A 21,067-nucleotide genomic window follows, 5' to 3' on the forward strand; every position below is an offset into this window, starting at 1 on the left:
TTGCTGTGATGGAGTGAGGCAGTAACCTGCTTCTCGGTTGTGAAATAGAAAAAAGGCACAGCAAGCAGCTACAATGCAAGCAGTTATTCACGCTCCATTTCAGGAGAATCAGACAGGCTTAGCAGAGATAATGCCTCCTTCCCACTTGGGGTCTGATTTCCTTCCACATGGCTCCTCACCCCATCTTTATGTCTTCTTGGTGATTTGCCATTTGGTGCTCTTCAGCTAAGAAGGACCTGTGGTTATGAAATGTTACCTAAACTCTCCATCTCAAGACCCCAGGATGTGGTTGGCTTGTGGTCTCACTCTGCACCAGCCTCAACCACATGCTACTCATTTGGGGACAGGAGGAGGGATCACAGGACCTGCTCAGTGTTGGAGAGGAATCAGGTCTGCTCTTGAAATGGTTCCCTACTCCAAACGTTTATCAATATAACTGGCAAAACTTTGCCCCAGTTTAGTTTCATGTGGACCTTAGCGCTTTCATGTGCCTGCACCCAGAAGAAGGAATTACTTCCTGACTTCTTCCAGGAGAGGAAGTGGGCTTAGGGTAATAAGGATCTGTTTTGTGGGGTCAGGTGGGGATTATGGGTTATGGAGAGGGTATAGGCTTATTATGGGGGAGAATATGGAGGGCAGATTCCTGGGGCAGTCACATCAATTTCAATACTCTTTGCTCTGTACACAGAACACCTATTCCATTCATCACTGTGTTCAGATGGGAACTGAGGAGGGCGGGAGAATAAATACCCTGACTAAGAGGGTGTGCTAAGGAGTTGGTGAAGTTACTGAGCCTTCCTAGGTTCAGTTTTGCCTTCTAACCTTGGGATAATAAGTCTCACTGCCATGTTTTAGTGGACTTCGAAGGAGGTAATGACTATACATGCCTGAGACTCAGTAGGTCATTATTGATACTCATGGTGCCAGGTGAAGAGAGGAACTCAAAATATTGCTTTTATATGGATTCCTACTGCATGCTGAGTTTCCCACCAGTGGCCTTCTCCCAGCTTCCCAGGACTTCTGGGACCCAGCTTATACAGTGTACTTGGACTACCCCTGCCACTCTGATATCAATTGCTCCCTCTGGATCCTCTTCACCCTGCTTCTTGTCCATCTGTAGATCTTTTCTTACAATCTCCAGCTGTGTAACTTCCAACAAGACACTTGACTTCTCTAAGCCCTAATTTAAATATGTGTATATGTATGTTATAACATGCACCTTGTAGTGATATGGTAAGAGTAATATAAACCATACACAAGGCTTGATTCATATTTAATTGTAACCAAAATATTGTGGCTGTAATTATATTTGTGTACAGGAAGAGCTCACTGCTTCCCTGATATGCTTGTGCTTTAGAAAAATTACCTTGTTAGGAGAAATGGTTTCTCCTGCATCATCTATGACTAAGAAAGACCTGTCTGGAAACCTCTCTTTCCCAGGCTAGGTTTACGGTCCTTCATCCATCACGAGTAATTGTCAAATGAAAATTTAAACATCATTACATTTCCATCCAAATTTCTTTTTCAATGTGGCAGATGCGGAGAGGGTGAAATCATCACCTCCTGTTCCACACCCACAGAAGTGAATATAAAAGTAATAAAATCATGTTAATCGATGTCAAATTACACTTTAAAACAAGAAACTAGTCTCTATATGACATGAAGAGTAGTAGCAGCTATTGTTTATTGCAGATGTCCTGTGCTCCAGTTACTGCAATAAGCATTTCATGCCAGTTACCTCATTAATTCCTTACTCTGACCCCATGAGATTAGCACTACCATTAACTTTCTTTTACCGGTGAGGAAACTTGAGGCACATAGGCAATAATAAATTTGCTCAACATCACCCAGCTTTTAGAATTAGAACACAGGTTGTCATACTCCATGGCCTTCACTGTTAATGGTTGTACTATGACACCTCTCACAAGAAGGGAGAGACATCTCTCAGGAAGGAAGCAGAGAAGAAGCCATAATCTCAATTAGGAACAGCCCCCACAGCAATGTTGGAATAGGTGCCATGTTCCACAAAGTGCTGACAACACATGATCACTCAGGGTATTATTCCTGGAAAGATGACAGTGAAAGGAATAATCACTAAACAAGTGGGCAAGAGTGGCATCATGAAAGATAAATGATAAATTCAAGAACAATAACTCAAAAACAAAAACAACAATGAGACTAATATCTCAGAAAATAATATGAAGAGGTTTTTAACATTAGCATATTTAGTAACCGTATAGAGATAACAAAAGGAATGTAAATCCATAAAACAACATCAGTCATGTATGAAACAAGAATATGTAGGCATGAAGTAACAACAGGTATCTGAGAAAAGTGACAAAACAGAGGATTTTGAAAAAATGTAATTAGTGCTAAGTTGTTTAAAAAATAAATAGGTTGATGAATTAATCCATTCTTGCTATAATTATTATAATAAAATACCTGAGACTGGATAATTGATAAAGAAAATAGGTTTATTTGGCTCATGGTTCCAGAGGCTTTACAGGAAGCATAATGCTGGTATCAGCTTCTTGGAGGTCTCAGGAAACTTACAAAAATGGCAGAAGGTGAAGGGGAAGTGGGCATATGGTATATGGCTAGAGTAGGAGGGAAAGAGAGAGTGAGGAGGTGCCACACACTTTTAAACAAACAGATATCATAAGAACTCACTCAGTATCATGAGAACAAAACCAAGAGGGAAATGTGACCCAAAGACCCAGTCACCTCCCACCAGGTGCTACCTCCAACATTTTCCCCTGCCCACTTTCAAATATTATGTCCTTATAAGATTGCAAAATACAATCACTCCTGTAGCAGGCTTTTGCCTGGATATCTAGGCTTTTCCATATATTCTCTGACATATCTAGGCAGAGGTTCCCAAGCCTCAACTCTAGTACTCTGCATACCTGCAGACTTAACACCACATGGAGCCACCAGGGCTCATGGCTGGCACCCTCTGAAGCCACAGCCCAAGATATACTGGAGCCCCTTTGAGCCAAGGCTGGAGCTGGAGTGAATAGGATGCAGTGAGCCATGTCCCAAGGCTGCACAGAGCAGTGGGTCCTAGGCAAGGCCCTAAAAACCATTGTTCCATTCTAGGCCCCTGTGCCTGTAATGAGAGGGTCTCTGAAATGCCTTTGAAGCCTTTTCCCATTGTTTTGGATATTAGCATTAGGCTTCTTTTTATTTATGCTATTTTCACAGCCTGCTTGAATTCCTCTCCTGAAAATGGGCTTTTCTTTTCTACAACATGGCCAGGCTGCAAATTTTCCAAACTTGTATGCTTTGCTTCCCTTTTAAATATAAGTTCGAGTTTCAAGTCATTTCTGTGCTTACATATACGAATTAGGCTGTTAGAAGCAGCCAGCTCACTTTTGGAATGCTTTGCTGCTTAGAAGTTTCTTCCAGCAGATACTGTAAATTGTCACTTTCAACTTCAATGTTTCATGGACTCACAGTTCCACACGCTTAACTGGAAGCATGACTGGGAGGCCTCAGGAAACTTACAATCATGGTGGAAGGAGAAAAGGAAGCAGGGAGTTTCTCCACATGGTGGCAGGAGAGAGACAGAGAGAGGGTGAAGGGGAAAATGCCACACACTTTAAAAAACCAGATCTCGTGAGAACGCACTGAGATCTCACGAGAACTCACTATCACAAAAACAGCAAGGGGGAAGTCTGACCCCATGATTCAATTACCTCTTACCAGGCTCCTCCCACAGCACACACAGATTATAATTCCAGAGGACATTTGGGTGGGAACATGGAGACAAACCATATCATTCCATATCAGAAATATACAAGAAAAGGGCAAGCACTCTTCCAACTACTCTTGATACATTTTCACAAAGAAACAACACTTGAACTCTCAATGTTTCTAATGCTTTGAATTGCAGTACACAAATGAATATTTATTTCACTATATTTTGGTTGTCCTCTGCATTTCTAACTGGGAGTGTGAGTTTCTAACATTTTGACAAAAAATGGTAAAGGTCACAGAATGATCATTGTTTTCCTGATTGGATATGGAGACTACTTTCCTGGGTTTCAGGTTGCACAGTCATTTTTGCAATCTTGCACTGCCATGAAAAGTGAGGGTTACCTGTATTCAGTATAATACTTATGGAAATAAGGGCTAAAAATTAATTAGGATTAGAGAAATTGGAATGCTGGGAGAAAAGAAATGATATTTTCTACAGGGTAGTTAACACCACGTGCCTTTCATAAAGTGACATTGAGCAGAGACTTGAAGGAGGGAGAGTGGGAGCCATGCACCTGTGTTGAGGAAGAAGCAGAGAAGTGATGTGATTTGATCTTTCCTAAGAATTGCTGTGGCTGAAAAATGAAAGCCAGAGGAGTGGTCCCCAAAGCGATGATGCTGGCTGGCACAGGGACTGGTGGTGGAGGTGGAAGTGTGCAAATTAGGAATGTAACTCAGAGGTGTCCAGCAGCAGGCTTGGACTGGAGCCGAAAAGCAATTGTTAAATTTCAGGAATTTTGCAATCTGGTTGTTTAACTGTTGGTAGCTTGAAAATGGCCATGTTGGGGGCTATCGCACTACAGAAATTGGCAAGCACTACAGAACAGTTTTTGGTTTTTCCCTTTCACGAAGTCTGTTGTTAAACATTTACCATCTCACAGAAGTGGACATAAGCATTTTGGGGCAGAGCTGAATACGAGTTGTAAAGGGTAGTCAAGGAGGACTCCTCGATATTGGACTGTGGCAGCATTTCTACCACGAGCAGCAGGGCTGGGAAGACTGCAGGATGCTAGAAGAAATACTGTCCCCATCACAGAGAGAGAAGAGAGCTTCTTTCTCTTTGGGTGTGAGGGGAAGGACTCTTGGACAAAGAGAAAGGAGAATCATTTTTTTTTTTTTCTTAAAAACAGTATAAGGATTCATGTGTATTCAAGAGGCAACAGAGAACTTCAACAAGGCTGGGGAGTTGGAGTGGGCAGGAATCTGGAAGATGGGATAACTCCTGAGAGCCTGGAAAGAGTCTGTGGTTTACGGCCTGTCCAAAGGTGATGGATAGGAGGAGTTCTGGTGTGTTTAGATTGGGCATGTTTCTCACATTTTAGGCAGGTGCCGTGAGTCAGTGCCCAGAGCCCAATCCCATGGCCCCTGCTCAGGTATCCATTAATGGAGACCCTGCTCTGGGGCATCATGGTCTTGTGAAGGAGCAACGGGAGCCTGTGGGCAGGCAGACGTCCTGGGATTGGAGGTGTTTGGAGCTGAGTCTAGAGAAGGTTCTTGCTGGCTCCTTCTCTCAGGCTGAGCCTCTCAAGAAAGGAAAAAGGCAGCAGAAACTGAGGGTCCCACATGGCAGGGGAGGAAGGAAGGAGCTGTGGGAACACACATCCATATTTAGTCAACTGCTCATCATTCAAGAAATGTTTCCTGAGAGCCTGATATGTCCCTGGTGCTGGTATTCTCTTGGGATGCCTGTTGTGGGTGGACAGGCAGCTCTGAGATAGGACTCTGCCAGCTCAGCCCTCCTCCCAAGTCCTGATGCTCCCTCCCCCCTCCCTTCCACTCAGGCACACAGTCAGAGCAAGAGCAGCCCTCAGAGCAACCCATCAGGGTTTTTTCAACATTACTCTACAGTAGGGAGTCCTTTGACCCCCTGGAGTCCCAGCAGTGGCCTGGAAGGGACCACCCACTCAGTTGTCCCTCGCTTAGACCCCTCTGTCCACCTCCTCCATGGGGCTCCTACGGCACTGGGGATACTTTTGAACCCCCTTGAGCATCCCACCTCCTGTAACACCCTTGAGACATCTCACCTCCTGCCCACCTCCTGGGGTTGGGAGCCCCATACAGGGTTCCCTGAGACTCCTGAGTATCCTGAGGGAGCCCTGTCACCTTCTGTAAACTTCACTGACCCTGAAGCTGCATGGCAAGTGAGCTGGGCCCTCCCACTGGCCTTGCCCTTCTGGGCAGCCCTTGGTCAGTCCTCCCTCTCCCACACTTACAGTCAGGCCTTCTGTTTCCAGCAAATGTAGATGGCAGAGACACCAACCACCAGTAGCACCTTGGAGCCCAGGAGGAGAGCTATGAGAAGTGGAGCAGTAGGAGCCAGTGCCAGGCCTGGAAATCAGGGAAGAGGAGGAGCCATGAGAGGAGCCACCTGGGAGCTCATCTCAGGGGCCTGCACTTACCCCATCTGAGGCTACTTGGGCCCATCAGTGCTCTGAGGCTTTTGAACTTGCATCCTGCTCTGGCTTCCCTGACTCCAGCCGAAAGCAAAGGCCAGGGAAAGTGGATCCTCATTCTCACTCACTCTGTCCCAGGCTGTCAGCTTATCCTCCTGGAGGGAAAAGGTGGAGAGAATGTGTACTCAGGTGTTCATACATACGGCAACTGGATTCCTCACTTGATCCTCACAAGCCTGTGAGGCAGGGATTATTATTCCATTCTGATGGGGAAACTGAGGCCAGAGAGTTTAGGGAGTGCCCGGAGATTAGTGGGATCCAAACCTAGGGGAGCCCATCATTATGTCCCCAAGGGTGACTCCTGGGTCCAAAACAAGTCCAACACCCCAGGGTCATAAGAATGATTAGGAAAGGGTGGGCAGGTGGTATGAGAATGGATTCAGAGTGAGAGAGTTGCATGCTGCCCTTCTTAGCCTCAGGGGTACGGGGATGACTCCATATTCTCATGATCTCAGGGAGCCCTCCAGGGACAAGACCCAATGAAACCTGCTGGCTGGAAAATTCCCTAGTGAGTCAGGGAAAGGGCCTTATGCTTGGGAGGGCCTCAGACATCATCTACCCCACCTCAACTCCAGTGCAGATGTCATCTGAAATCTTTCTGTTGGACACAGAGAGTCAGATCTACAGAAGCACATGGTTGGACTGTTTGCATTTTTTAAGTAAAGGGATTTGGATGTTAAAAGCAACAAATAAAGGTATTAATTATATATATATATATATATGGTGCTGGTGGGTCCTTAAGCGAGAAATGGAGGCCTCAGCAACTGCGACTGCTGGAGTGTTGCAGGCTGACTGTTCTCAGCTGGGTGGCTCTCTGAGGCTTTCTCTCCCTTAAGGAGAGTTGCATTGCCCAAGTTTACTTCTTCTAGAGGGCAGCACACATGAGAGACAGACTGTATTGGGAATATGAAGGGCCAGCCCCTCCCCTCAATTTAAAACAACTCTACAGGACCCTCCAGCCTTTGGCCTCTCTGCAGGAGCAGCTCCGTGTTTGTCCTGCCTGCACTGTGGCTCAGCACCTCCCTCCTCCTACATTCCTGCCTCCTCATTCCCTGAGGCATGTTGACCCCGACAGCACTCTAGGATGCTTCCTGCATTCCTTTATCCATCCCCAGTTGGCCTCCCAGAGAAACTGACCTTGGGAAGTGGTTTGGAAAGCAGACTGTAAAATATAACTGTGTGTGCAATTTGATTACTCATCAGCTGGTAATGAGGACCCCAAGGCTGGTGGTGAGTGGAGCTGGACAAGCCCTGACTTGCTGTTGTGTTGCAATTGATAACATTTTCACTGGCAGTAAACTGGGATAGTGTAACCATAGGAAGGAAATTCCTTGCCATCAGTCTTTTGAAAACAGATTGGGAGATGGTAGTTATAAGAACTAAGGTGTCAGCTGTTGCTGGGCATGAATCCTTGTGAGAAAGACAATGAGAAGATAAGAGTGATTCATCATCAGTTAAGGTTCAGTGCTGAAGCCAGAGGACTTCTTGGCAGCACTGTAGATTCTTATTTTTTGGAGCCACAGGGCAGAAGGAATAGAGGATCGGGTCCTGGGCATCATAGAAGAGTAGCAGAATCACAGAAGAGGATGAATCTCAGTTTCAATGGCTGCTATGCTGGGGTAGGGCCCTGATGGGGAAGTTGTGGGACCCTGAGATGTGGGAGGAGACATTTGGGTCAAAGCACTCAAAGATTCAGTTAACTTCGGAGTTGCTGGGGACAGTTGCAGTAGCACAGCTACTTGTCTCTATAAATATCCTCCCCAAGCTAAAAGAAGAAACAACAAAGGAAAAGTAAACTCTACACAATCCAGGCTGTAAATATTACTTGAAGAGAGAAGGCCAAACTGCAAAGTGACTGTGAGTCAAAAGGGAACACTCACGTAACCCTAGTGCACAGTCTCTCACTAGGCTCCCACGCCACTGATGCAGCACATCACAGAAGGCATCAGGCAGTTTGCCCGCCAGCCTAGACAACCTAAAATGCATTTCCAGACTCACTATACGAGCCAGGATGCTATGTCAGACACACTGAAAGCACCCAAAAATGGCAGCCCTGGTCTGAGCGCCAGTGGGTGGATCAAAGTCTAAGAAAAGATTCAACCTTGTCCAGATGGTACAGAATCATCTCATCCTGTGCCTCCTTAAGAAGTACAACTGTGAACCCAAGAAATATCATGAGGAGCAGGCATAGGAGAACTTCCAAGGTGGAAGAGCAAGGTTAAGAACCTAAGGACTGAGGAACAGCCCAGCAGTCAGACACCAGGGACTCTACCCCCAGATACCAGCCCCCAGCCACAGAAAGTCATGAAGGCAGGACATAGAAAAGAGGAAGTCTCAAGTCAATAAATATAAACCCCACTTCAAGAAACTACAAAAAGTAGGGCAAAGTAAACCCAAAGCACACAGGTGATAGTAATTAAAAAAAAAAAAAGAAAGAGAAGAGAGCAGATAATCAATGAAACTGAAAAAACGGAAAACACAAAAACAATACAAAAACCCACTGAAACAGAGTTGATCTTTTGAATACACCAATAAAATGGGAAAAAAACTCTAGCATGACTGATGAAAAAGAAAAGAGAAATTGCACATTTTCAGTATCAGGATGAGATGTGGGATACCATTGCAGACCCTGCAGACACCAAAAGGGTTATAAGAGGATATTGTGAACAACTCTACACACATAAATGTGACAACTTAGATAAAATGGACCAAAAATTATTCAAAACACAACTTACCAGGACTCACTCAATAGGAAATGAAAAATGTGAATACCCCTAAGCTATTAACGACATTGTATCTATGATTATAAAATATCCAAAAATATTCCCGAGGCCCAGATCTTTCATAGGAAAATGCAAACATTTAAAGGGAAATTAAAACCAAATTTAATACACAGGGAAACGGATCTAAAAAATTTTGGTAAAATTTGAATGCATGCTCCATTTTAGATAACATGAGGAAATTATTTTAATAACTTTATGAAACAGTAATTTAAATGCTTAAAATTTAATTAGACAATGACATTGGTTTTGTGAAAAATGTCCTTGATCACATGATCACTCAATGTGCAACTGCAGGTGCATGCGTGAGCAAATTTTCAGCGGACGTGACTGCACCTTCCGCACATCTCTGACGACTGGGGACATTGGCAGGTGCATGCGTGAGCAAATTTTCAGCGGACGTGACTGCACCTTCCACACATCTCTGATGACTGGGGACATTGGCAGGTGCATGTGTGAGCAAGTTTTCAGCGGATGTGACTATGCACCTTCCACACACCTCTGATGATTGGGGACGTTTTTTCTCCTCTATGTCCTGTCTTTACTCTTCCAGCAGGCAGGGACATGAACAAATCAGTGACTCAGCACTGACCCAGGAGATGATGCACACATCACAGGGTGTTTTGGAAGGAACCTGAGTCCTTATTCTTATTTTCTGGAGCCTCAGGGCAGAACGAATAGAAAATTGGGCCCCGGCCATCATTGGAAGAGTAGTAGAATCACAAAGGAGGATGAATCTCAGCTTCAATGGCTTCTTTGCTGGGGTTGGGCCCTGATGGGCAAGTTGTGGGACCCTGAGAAGTGGGAGGAGATATTTGGGTCAAAGCACTCAAAGATTGTCATTCGACTAGAGGAGAGGGTTCCCCTCCTGGTATTATATGAGAGGGAAATAAGACATTTTTTGGTTATAGAGAGGGTAAACATTGGCCAAATTTGGGTCCTTGGGACAAAGCCCAGCAGAAGGCGAGAGTTTCTCTAATTAGCACAAATTCATATTATAGCTTGGTAGTGAGCCTGTCCTCAGGGACTAGATTTACCATCATTAGTTTGGACCAATAACCTGATGTAATGGCCAGAAGTCTTCAACATCATCCCTCATTACTTCCTGAGTCCTGGTTTCCCCTTTGGTAAAACTCCAAAGTCACTGGGTGTTTGAAGCAGGAAAGGAGATCAGAGATGAACAGGAATTTGCACATGGTCCATGCACAGAGTGACTGGGATTATTGTTGGTCAAATATCACTATCGGAACACAGAAGAGGCCTGTGCTGTGACCAGGTCACCTGGGGGCCTGTTCCAGGTTTCAGCTTCACTTGTCTTTCTGAAATTTATACAGCAGATGCCGGAGACTGCTGGGTGAGGTCATAGATGCAGATGGAAAAGTTTAGAATAGAACAGAGACAAGGTAGAGGTTAGAAAGTGTAAAGGGGAAGGTGGGGCACTGATGAGACATGCAGAAGAAGGTGAAACACAGGACTTCATAGACATATGCATCGCCTCCGTCTCTCCTTTTTCCTTTAATGTATATTTACGCCGAAAGATCGATTAAGTTGTGCGTCAAACTCTTGATGCACAGTTTCTCCTTGTAGATGGATCTTAAGGGTGTTTGCAAATTGCCAATTGCTACCTTGAACCTTCTAAGTAGTGGTGACCTATGGAGTGTAGGATTTGGGGGCATGAAGCTAACCTTAAAATTTTACTTTATATTTATAGACTTCTAGCTTATTTTATGACAAGCATGAATATTGCCTTTAACATTAAAGAAAAAGACAAAATTTAAAAATGGGAAGTAACCACACCATGGGTGACATCTGAGTCCTGCTCCTTCTGGTGCGCTGAGATCTCCAGGGTATGGCTTTTGCTGACCGCTGGCTGTCCATCATGCTCCACCTGGCAGGTGAGCACCACATCGTCCCTGTGGGCACAGGTGTTCACCAGGAGCCAGCTCATCCAGTTGTAGGTACCATCCTTGTTCTCTGTGAGGGTCGAAGCTGTTTCTGTCTGAGACACATTTCCATTCTCCAACCAGGTCAGCAGGAGTCTCTGGGGGTAGAAGTTGCTCACCTGGCAGGTGATGTTCACCTGGTTCTCTGCCCTCATGGGCTGTTGAGTAACCTCCGAGGTGGGTGGAACTGAAACAGCACAGGGCAGAAGCTGTGACCCTGTGGCACAGACAGATCACAGGGAGGGCTCCATAATGTAGCTCCCACCACCACGATAAGGGCATCACCAGGACAGTGCTAGGCAGGCAGCACGTGCTCAGACAATGAGGGCGCTCTTTGCATATGAGTGAAATTACTAAGCACAGTGCCTGGCACACAGCAGGTGCTGAAGGACTGGTAGCTCCTACTAGGCTAAGAATGAGTGAAATCTACAAGCACCACCCCTGGCATACAGTTGGAATGTAAGAACTGTAGCAAAATCAGTGAAATCACCAAGCACATAGGGATTTGGCTCCTAGTAGCTGCTCACTAACTGTAGTTGCTCTTGGTGAAATAAATGAAACTCTCTAGCTACAGAGCTTGGCACACAGTTGGTGGTCCCCTGACAGCTGCCATTTAAATGATAGTAAGTGACCAGTACACCTAGGTGCATGGCAAGTGGGCAGCATCATCCTCTGATTCCAGGCCATTCAAGATCTAGAGCAGTAGCCTGGGGAGTGGGGAGTGGGCTTGGCAGCCAGGTGTGGGCTTGAGGTGGGTGTGAGGTTCCTCTACCTCGGATGGCCTCAGACAGGTTGGTAGTCCCACAAAGAAAGTCCCTCTACAAGGTGACCTGGGCTATCTCACAGATGACTTGAGAGGGAACATCAATGGGGATCAGCACCACCCTGGCTATGCTGTGGGTGCTGTAGGGCACGCTGTGTCCTGCAGCATCCAAGTTGGTCTGGAAGTCTGAGAGCTCATTCCCATTTTTGAAGCATTTCAGGGTGATGTCTCTGGGGGAGGAGCCGTGGGACTCACAGGTGAAGCTCACTGTGTGCTCAGGTGTGGCCCTCGCTGTGGGGCCGGATACCATGGGGGCAGAGGGTTTGGTTACAAAAGGAGCATCGATAAACAGGAGACATATCTGAGATGACCATCACTAACGATAAGCGTGTGACACGTTAAGAACCTTCTGAGACGTTCGTTTTTAATCTTTCTAATAATGTCGGGAAGGCAGTCTCCTTTTCTCAATTTACAGATCAGGACACAACAGCTCTGAGAGGTGAGAACCAGCCCATGGTCAGACAGTGAGTAGGGGCAGGTCCCAGAGGGAAGTCCAGGCTGAGTTCAAAGTCCTCTCCACACAGGGTGACTTCCACCAGTCTGGGCATAGGAACAAAATTACTGACTGGTCTCCCTCCTTGTTAATAACTAGTCCTAGCTGGCCTCCACCGGAGAGCTCACCAACCTCAGAGAGGGCGTTTATAGAAGCCAATACAGGGATCAATGGCAAAGTGGCACCACCGTGAGAGCTGCAGCCAGGCTGCTCCGCCCAGGAGAAGGGTGGCCTGGCACACCCAGCTCCTCATCTGGAAAACAGGAGGACGGCATTTCTACTTCCTGGAATGTCGCCAAGATTAAATGGGGTGATGGAAGCAGTTTTGCTCTGGATCAAACACAGAAGATGCTTCTCGAAATTAAAGACAGATCTATCTTTAACCCAGATTTTACAGATACACAGAGGTCTCTCTTTGGGTGTTATACAAATATGAATCCTTCCATATTTTTATTCTTTTCACAAATATTTCATTCTGTCACATAAAAGGCATTAATTAAGGATAAAGCTTTAACGTAGAGCCCAGAGTTTGTAAGAGCATTGGAATGACACCTGCTAAAGGTCAAGCCACAGTATGTTGCCGTAGACCTGGATAACAATTGAAGCCAGGGTCCGTGGGATTTTGATCTCTCTCACCTGGAGTACTTTAATTAAATAACCAATGAGAACAGTTTGTAGTTTAGGATTTTTGACCAGCTAATGAACTGTTTCCAAAAACAACCTTTTGTGAAAATCCCCTATAAAAAGCTTTTCCTGCGTTTCCATACGGGACACTATTCAGGGTTTTGCTGACTCAGTGTATTCAAATTGCACCTCTTTATTTTTCCAATAAATGCTCTTTCCTTTGGCCTTCCTAACCATTATTGTTGTTGTTGTTGTTGTTAGTAGCTCTAACCTGCTGCAAGTCCTACATTTGAAAATAGGAAATTTGTTTTTGGAATCTGTATCTTCAGTTAGGTCAGGTTTGGGTCAAAAACAAGGATCACTGAGTACTAAGAAAGCCAAAGCTGATTAATTTTTTCATCATTAATTAATTACAGGAGACAAAGACCCAGGCCACACCAACATGCAGAAACCAATTCTGGGCCCTGAAAGCAAACACACTGGAGAATCAGAACAATGAGGCGGTTTCTCCTTGTAGATGAGTTTTAAGGGTGTCTGCAAATTGCTAATTATTACCTTGAACCTTCTGCCGTCGTCTTAGAAAGCACATATTACACATGTTTGCCTTTGTCAATATTATGTTGCTCCCTAATATGCGTGAAATATTTTGAGAGCACAGTAAGGAGGGTGTCACTTGAAGATGTCAAGTCTTTGAGACACCGGCAGCATGGGTGTCCCTAGAGGGCTGAGAGGCTGTCTTCAGTTCCCATTTATTGAGGGCTTCTTGGCCGCCTGACGCTGGCTGCTCTCTCTGTACCTCTCAGCACTTTAATCCTCCCTCCATTTCTTAGAGGGGGTCCTCATGTGAGCCCTTGTGTAGGGCGAGACTCTGAGAGGATTCTTGGTGGCCAAGGCCTAGAAGTAGATAGAAACTCCATCCTGGGAAGATGAGTGAGGGTAAATGCAAGTGCATAGCCTGGCATGTATTAGGTGCTTAATAAATAACCCCTGTGACTGTAATCATGAGGTTTGGTCATTACTGCTTCTGGAGCTGCATAGCTGTTCTTCAGGCAACAGAACAATGAGGAGCAGAAACACCAAGGAAAGGCTCAAACCTACTCACTGCAGCTGCCAGAAAAACCCAAATGATAAAAGGAGCAGCAACCACCATGTTTAGTGAACTGGCTTTCAAGTAAGATCACAGGTGAAGCTGGAAGCATTTTGGAAGAAGGAGGGAAAAGATACCTCAGTGACATCTGGGAGTGCTGAGGGAGGGAGGCTTCCGGGGCCGAGGAGTGAGGATTTGCTGGGCCTCCAGCACCTGCTTAGATACAAACGTTTTCAAGACAGAAGGTTCCCCAGCACGGAGGCTGCGTCTGAGCGAGGCTTTGTCCCAGTCTCCTATCTTGGGCCCTGAGGCCAGTAGCACGGGAGGGGTCCTGTCCAGGCTTCTGGGGCCTCCCTGAATGTTCCCAGCATGTCTGTTTTGAAGCACCCATGGCCCAAAAAGCTGTTCTCAAAGCCCCAAAGCCTGGGGCACCACTTTTGCTAGGGGGCTGTGTGTGAGAATCTTCTGGAGCCATTCAGAACTTTAGATGCCAGGCCCACGTTAGACCAATTAAACTGGCATTTTTAGGGGGATCCTGGGTCCAGCTTTGTTAATTTTTTTTTTGAGAGTTTTCTCAGAGATTGTAATGAGCAGCCAAGGTTGAAAGCCACTGGACCCCAACCCAAACCCCATTTATACTTGGGGCCTAGTGATGCCCTGACCTGTCTGAGGTCACACAGCTTCACCCTAACAAGCTCACATTTATTGAGCATTTACTGTGTGCTTGTTGATGCCCTAAGCATTTTACACGATTTCACTCCTTCAGACTCTGCCCAGTCTGTGAGGTCAGCGTTACCATCAACAGGTGAGGACATCAAGGCCTATGGTGGCAAAGTGCCTTGTCCCAGGTGGCAGAGCCAGGAAGAGTCAGAGCCGGGAAGAGGCCCAGGCAGCTGGGATACTGCCCGTGCTCTCCTAACCATCGTTCTGCAGAAGCTCAGTAATAACCTGAACACCACCACCATTGGGGCTCTGTGCACATCCTCTGCAATCCTCACAGAACCCGGAACGGGGCCATGATAATCAGCATCGCACCGATGGGGAACCCAAGGACTCAAGGGAAGGCAAGACTGGCTCAAGATCACATGATCTTGAAATAACACCTCACTTTGTGGGTGCCTACAGTGTGCTAGGTGATTTACAGAGAGAACCTTAACCTTACCACTTTCCTAAAGGAGTCCATGATTGTCTCCATTCTACAGATGAGGAAACTGAGGCTGAACAAAATGAAGGCACTGTCTCTTCATCCTCCATGTGTCCCAGTGGGCATTTCCTGTGTCCCCCTAAGCACTTATGTCTATTAACAGAACAAGTGTTTTAACTTCTTCAGCCCCAACACTGACTGCCACCTCAATTGTCCCTTTGAGATTCTAGACGTCATGCAATGTTAGGGAGAAGCCTCCCTCCTGGGTGCCCAGGCCTGCTTACCCTGCAGCCATAAACAAAAGACAGTGGGCTCCTGACAGCTGGAGGGAAGAACCTAAACTCTTGCTCACATGGTCCCCAAACACTCTCTAGGAAATGCCTCATCTCCTCATCCTTAGTCCTCAGCGCCATGAGCGGGCAGATATATGCTCTGCTGGGCCGCAGGAGGCTTGACTCTGCTCAATGGATGCTGCTGAGTGAAGGAGAAACAGCACAATACGGGGGGAGAATCCTAAATGCTTCATGTGTGCTGAGACCTGTGCTTTAGGAACCGGCTTGGCATATCATGAGACACCTGCAGGACCTTTCTGATGGGAGTGTAAAGCCAGCCCCTCGACCCTACAGGGTTATTGTTTTGTTTTTAACACTTTGTGCTGTAGAACTGAACAATGCAAGAGTTTAGAAAGAGAAGGTTGGAGCATTTCTCCACACTTGAAAAACCACAGCTGAGTGTTGCAGAGACAAGGGCTGTGAGTCAGACTGAGGGGTTAGAACCTTGGCTCCCTGACCTGTTCAAAAGTCAGTTCTCCTCTCTGATCCTCAGTGTCCTCATCTTTAAAGGAGGTAGCAAATGGCTCCTCCCGCATAGCACTGGTTACAAGGAAACTCTGGCACAGCTGCTGCTTCGTGGCCCCCTTCCCCGCCTCCCTCCTTTCTCATCTAGCTCATCATTTAGGCTGAGAGCATAGCAAAGAGGAGTGAGCACTTTACTAGGAGTTAGCAGATCTGAGTCACATCTGAGCCACCACTGGCTGTGACTGCCTGGGCTGGGGAGGCACCACCTGAGCCACCACTGGCTGTGACTGCCTGGGCTGGGGAGGCACCACCTGGAAACTTCAGTGTCTTTACCAATATTATCTGCACAATCAGGATAAAGTCACCTTCCGTGTCTAAGTTGAAGGGTTATGGGGAGCTGATTTCAGTCATTACTGGGCAATGTACATTTTCATGTACACACATGTACATGAAAGCATCATGTTTTACGCTTTACATATACACATTAAAAAAAAAACTGTTAGTAAAGCTATGTGTCTTCTGGAGGCTCTGTTTTTTGCCTTTCCAAATTTCAGAGGCTGCCCACATTCCTTTCTCACAGTTACATCTTCCCATCACTCTAACCTCTTGCTTGCATCCTCACAAGTCCTTCTCTAAGAATTAATCTCCTTCCTCCTTCTTGTAAGGAACTTTCTTATATATTGTGTCCACCCTGATGCTACAGCCAGATGTTAAAACCACTGTCTTAAAAGTGTTTGAAATGGGGCCGGGCATGATGGCGCATGCCTTTAATCCTAGCACTTTGGGAGGCGAAGGCAGATGGATCACCTGAGGTCAGGAGTTCGAGACCAGCCTGAAAAACATGGAGAAACCCTGTCTCTACAAAATACAAAATTAGCCAGGCGTGGTGGCTTACGCCTGTAATCTCTGATTGCTACATCATCTAGGAGGGAAATTGGGCAATATTCTCAAATATGAAAGCACACTATCCTCTGACCTAAGAATGCCACTTCCAGTGGGTGTCTCCTGCCTGAGCAGCGTAACACATGTACAAGGTCATCCACTGCATGATTATTTTAGTAGCTAAGGTTGGGAATAACTTACATATCCATCAACAGAAGACTGTAAAATAAATTTTGATATTTCCATACATTAGAGTATTTTTCAGCTGTAAAAACTGGAGCAGCTCTCTATGTTCTGATGTGGAATCTCGATATGGAGTGACAGGGCTTAAATTTGGGAGAAGTTTTCCAATCACCAACGAGCTTTAGTGTCTGAATATGAGGTGCATTGTAAACCTTTGGGAAACGAGTGAAAAGAGAAATGCTTGTTCTCTAACCTGTGGTTCTGTTTGAGAAGCTTTTATTTAGCACCTATGATGCACCAGGTTCTTCATGGAGACAGCGTCCAACACTGGGGAAGGAAGGAGACTACCTCGATTCACACATGGACTCTGGCTCCAATTCTGTCACTAACTGGCCCTGTGACCATGGACAAGGCCCCTGTCATGTCTTGGCTTCAGTCCCCCATCTGTAAAGGGGGTTGGGTTGGATGGTCTAAAGATCCCTCCTGTGCTGACATTCCAGAATTTCAGGTGTTAGGACGAGGCTCTTGAGCCTCTGGCAGGAAACCCCAAATAAGCATTGTTGCTGCCTTACATGGGGAACCCCTAAGTCACCCACGTGTGGGAACTCTTTCCTGAGGTGAGGGACATTCTGAGATGAAGCAGCTCTGCTCAGAGCCCATGGTGACTGTGTGACTCAGTCCCCGAATCCCACAAGGGTTTCCCAAATGGACCCACAGCAAATGCCAAACTTATTGGCATCTCCTCCCACCAGGCCATCAGATTCAGCAGTGAATGTGCCTCCCAGGAATCTTCCCCGTGGGGTGTTTCTGAAGATTAAATAAAGAAAAACATGATTTACACTCTCCATGCCCTGGATGGATTTCTCCTCGTTAGAAGGGAAGAGAATGTAAGCTTGGTGGGGAAGAGCTTTAGGCTTTTTCATTCACTGCTGTTTTCACAGCATCCAGGGCAGAGCCTGGTGCACAGTGGGGTCTCAGTGAGTGCCTGCTGCATAAAGAAGAGACTGGGTCACCCTGAGCGGGGAAGCCTTCTCTGGAAGCAGAAGGCAAGGTCCAGACCTGTGCCTGGGGAAATCACTCAATCTGTCAGTTCCCTCCTCTGTGGAACCAAAGGGCTGGGTCAGCTTTGCAAACTCAAGAGCTGTAGAGCCACAGACTGAGGATGCTGTCTTTTCCATCAAATATAAGCCGTGGACCCTCGAGCGACTACCATGACATCTCCAAGCCTCAACTCATGTGATCTGGTTCCATCTGGTCTGATCCGGTCTGATCTGGTCTGAACCGGTGTGATCCGGTCTCATCCGGTTTGATCCGGTCTCATCCGGTTTGATCTGGTTTGAACCTGTTTGAGCCGGTCTGATCTGCTTTGATCCGGTTTGAACCGATTTGAACCGGTTTGAACCGGATTGATCCGGTTCTATCCGGTCTGAACCGGTTTGAGACGGTTTGATCTGGTTTTAACCGGTTGGAACCTGTTTGATCCGGTTCTATCCGGTCTGAACCGGTTTGAGCCGGTCTGATCCGGTTTGAACCGGTGTTTGTCAGTCTCATTCGGTTTGATCCGGTTTGAACCGGTTTGAACCGGTTTGAGCAGGTCTGATCTGCTTTGATCCGGTTCCATGCGTTTTGAGCTGGTCTGATCCGGTTTGAGCCGGTTTGAGCCGGTCTGATCCGGTTTGATCGGGTTCCATCCGGTCTGAGCCGGTCTCATCCGGTTTGATCCGGTTCCATCTGGTCTGATCCGGTTTGATCCGGTTCTATCCGGTCTGATCCGGTTTGAGCCGGTTTGAGCCGGTCCGATCTGGTTTGAGCCGGTCTGATCAGGTTCCATCTGGTCTGAACCGGTATGATCCGGTTCGAACCAGTTCGATCCGGTTTGAACCGTTTTGAGCCAGTCTGATCCGCTTCCATCCGGTTCGATCCGGTTTGAGCCGGTTTGATCCCGTCTGATCCGGTTCCATTAGGTCTGATCCGGTTCGAACCGGTTTGAGCCGCTTTGATCCGGTCTGATCCGGTTCCTTCCCGGGTGAACCGGTTTGAGCCGGTCTGATCCGGTTTGATCTGGTTCCATCCGGTTTGAGCCGCTCTGATCCGGTTCCATCCGGTCTGATCTGGTTCGAACCGGATTGAGCCGGTCTGATCCGGTCTGATCCGGTTCCATCCGGTCTGAATCGGTGTGAGCCGGTCTCATCCGGTTTGACCCGGTGTGATCCGGTTTGAACCGGTTTGAGCCGCTCTGGCCCGGTTTGAGCCGGTTCCATCTGGTTTGAGCTGGTCTGATCTGGTTTGAGCCGGTTTGAGCCGGTCTCATCCGGTTTGATCCGGTTCCGTCCGGTTTGAGCCACTCTCATCCGGTTCCATCCAGTGTGAACAGGTTTGAGCCGGTCTGATCCGGTTTGATGCGGTTCCATACGGTTTGATCCGGTTTGAGCAGGTCTGATCCGGTTTGATCCGGTTCCATCCGGTTTGAGCTGGTCTGATCCGGTTTCAGCCGGTTTGATCCGGTTTGAACCAGTCTGATCCGGTTCGAACCGGTTTGATCCGGTTTGAACCTGTTTGAGCCGGCCTGATCTAGTTTGATCCGGTTTGATCCGGTTACATCCGATTTGAACCGGTTTGAACCGGTTTGATCCAGTTCTATCCGGTCTGAACCGGTTTGAGACGGTCTGATCTGGTTGGATCCGGTTTCATCCGGTTTGTTCCGGTTTGAACCGGTTTGATCCGGTTCCATCCGGTCTGAACCGGTTAGAGCCGCTCTGATCCGGTTTGATCCAGTTCCATCCGGTTTGAGCTGGTCTGATCCGGTTTCAGCCGGTTTGAATCGGTCTCATCCGGTTTGATCCGGTTTGAACCGGTTTGAACCGGTCTGATCCGGTTTGATCCGGTTCCATCCGGTTTCAGCTGGTCTGATCCGGTTTGAGCCTGTTTGAGCCGGTCTGATCCGGTTTGATCTGGTTTGAACCGGTCTGATCCGGTTTGATCCGGTTCTATCCGGTTTGAACCGGTTTGAGACGGTTTGAACCGGTCTGAACCGGTTTGATCCGGTTCTATCCGGTCTGAACCGGTTTGAGCCGGTCTGATCCGGTTGGATCCGGTCTGAACCGGTTTGAGCCGGTCTGATCTGGTTGGATCCGGTTTCATCCGGTTTGATCCGGTTTGAACCGGTTTGATCCGGTTCCATCCGGTCTGAACCGGTTAGAGTCGCTCTGATCCGGTTTGATCCAGTTCCATCCGGTTTGAGCTGGTCTGATCCGGTTTCAGCCGGTTTGAATCGGACTCATCCGGTTTGATCCGGTTTGAACCGGTTTGAACCGGTCTGATCCGGTTTGATCCGGTTCCATCCAGTTTGAGCTGGTGTTATCCGGTTCCATCCGGTTTGAGCTGGTCTGATACGGTTTGAGCCTGTTTGAGCCGGTCTGATCCGGTTTGATCTGGTCTGAACCGGTTTGAGCCGGTCTCATCCGGTTGGATCCGGTTTCATCCGGTTCGATGCGGTTTGAACCGGTTTGATCTGGTTCCATCCGGTCTGAACGGGTGCGAGCCGGTCTCATCCGGTTGGATCCGGGTCCATCCGGTTTGAACTGGTCTGATCGGGTTTCAGCCGGTTTGATCCGGTCTGAACTGGTGTGATCCGGTCTCATCCGGTTTGATCCCGTCTTATCCGGTTTTATCCGGTCTCATCCGGTTTGATCCTGTTCTATCCCGTCTGAACCGGTTTGAACCGGTCTGAACCGGTTTGATCCGGTTCGATCCCGTCTGAACCGGTTTGATCCGGTTCTACCCGGTCTGAACCGGTTTGATCCGGTTCTATCCGATCGGAACCGGTTTGAGCCGGTCTGATCCGGTTTGATCCGGCTTGAACCGGTTTGGACCGGTTTGAGCAGGTCTGATTCGGTTTGATCCGGTTCCATCCGGTTTCAGCTAGTCTGATCCTGTTTGAACCTGTTTGAGCCGGTCTGATCCGGTTTGATCTGGTTTGAACCGGTTTGAACCGGTCTGATCCGGTTTGATCCGGTTCTATCCGGTTTGAACCGGTTTGAGACGGTTTGAACCGGTCTGAACCGGTTTGATCCGGTTCTATCCGGTCTGAACCGGTTTG

General features: G+C 47.2%; 1 pseudogene; it reads right to left on the minus strand.

Moving 5' to 3' along the window:
* Positions 1-5,948: 5,948 nt before the first annotated feature.
* Positions 5,949-15,974, minus strand: LOC139358353 (signal-regulatory protein beta-1-like; annotated as a pseudogene).
* Positions 15,975-21,067: the final 5,093 nt, after the last annotated feature.

Source organism: Macaca nemestrina, chromosome 15 (assembly GCF_043159975.1).
Source record: "Macaca nemestrina isolate mMacNem1 chromosome 15, mMacNem.hap1, whole genome shotgun sequence".
Taxonomy (NCBI): domain Eukaryota; kingdom Metazoa; phylum Chordata; class Mammalia; order Primates; family Cercopithecidae; genus Macaca; species Macaca nemestrina.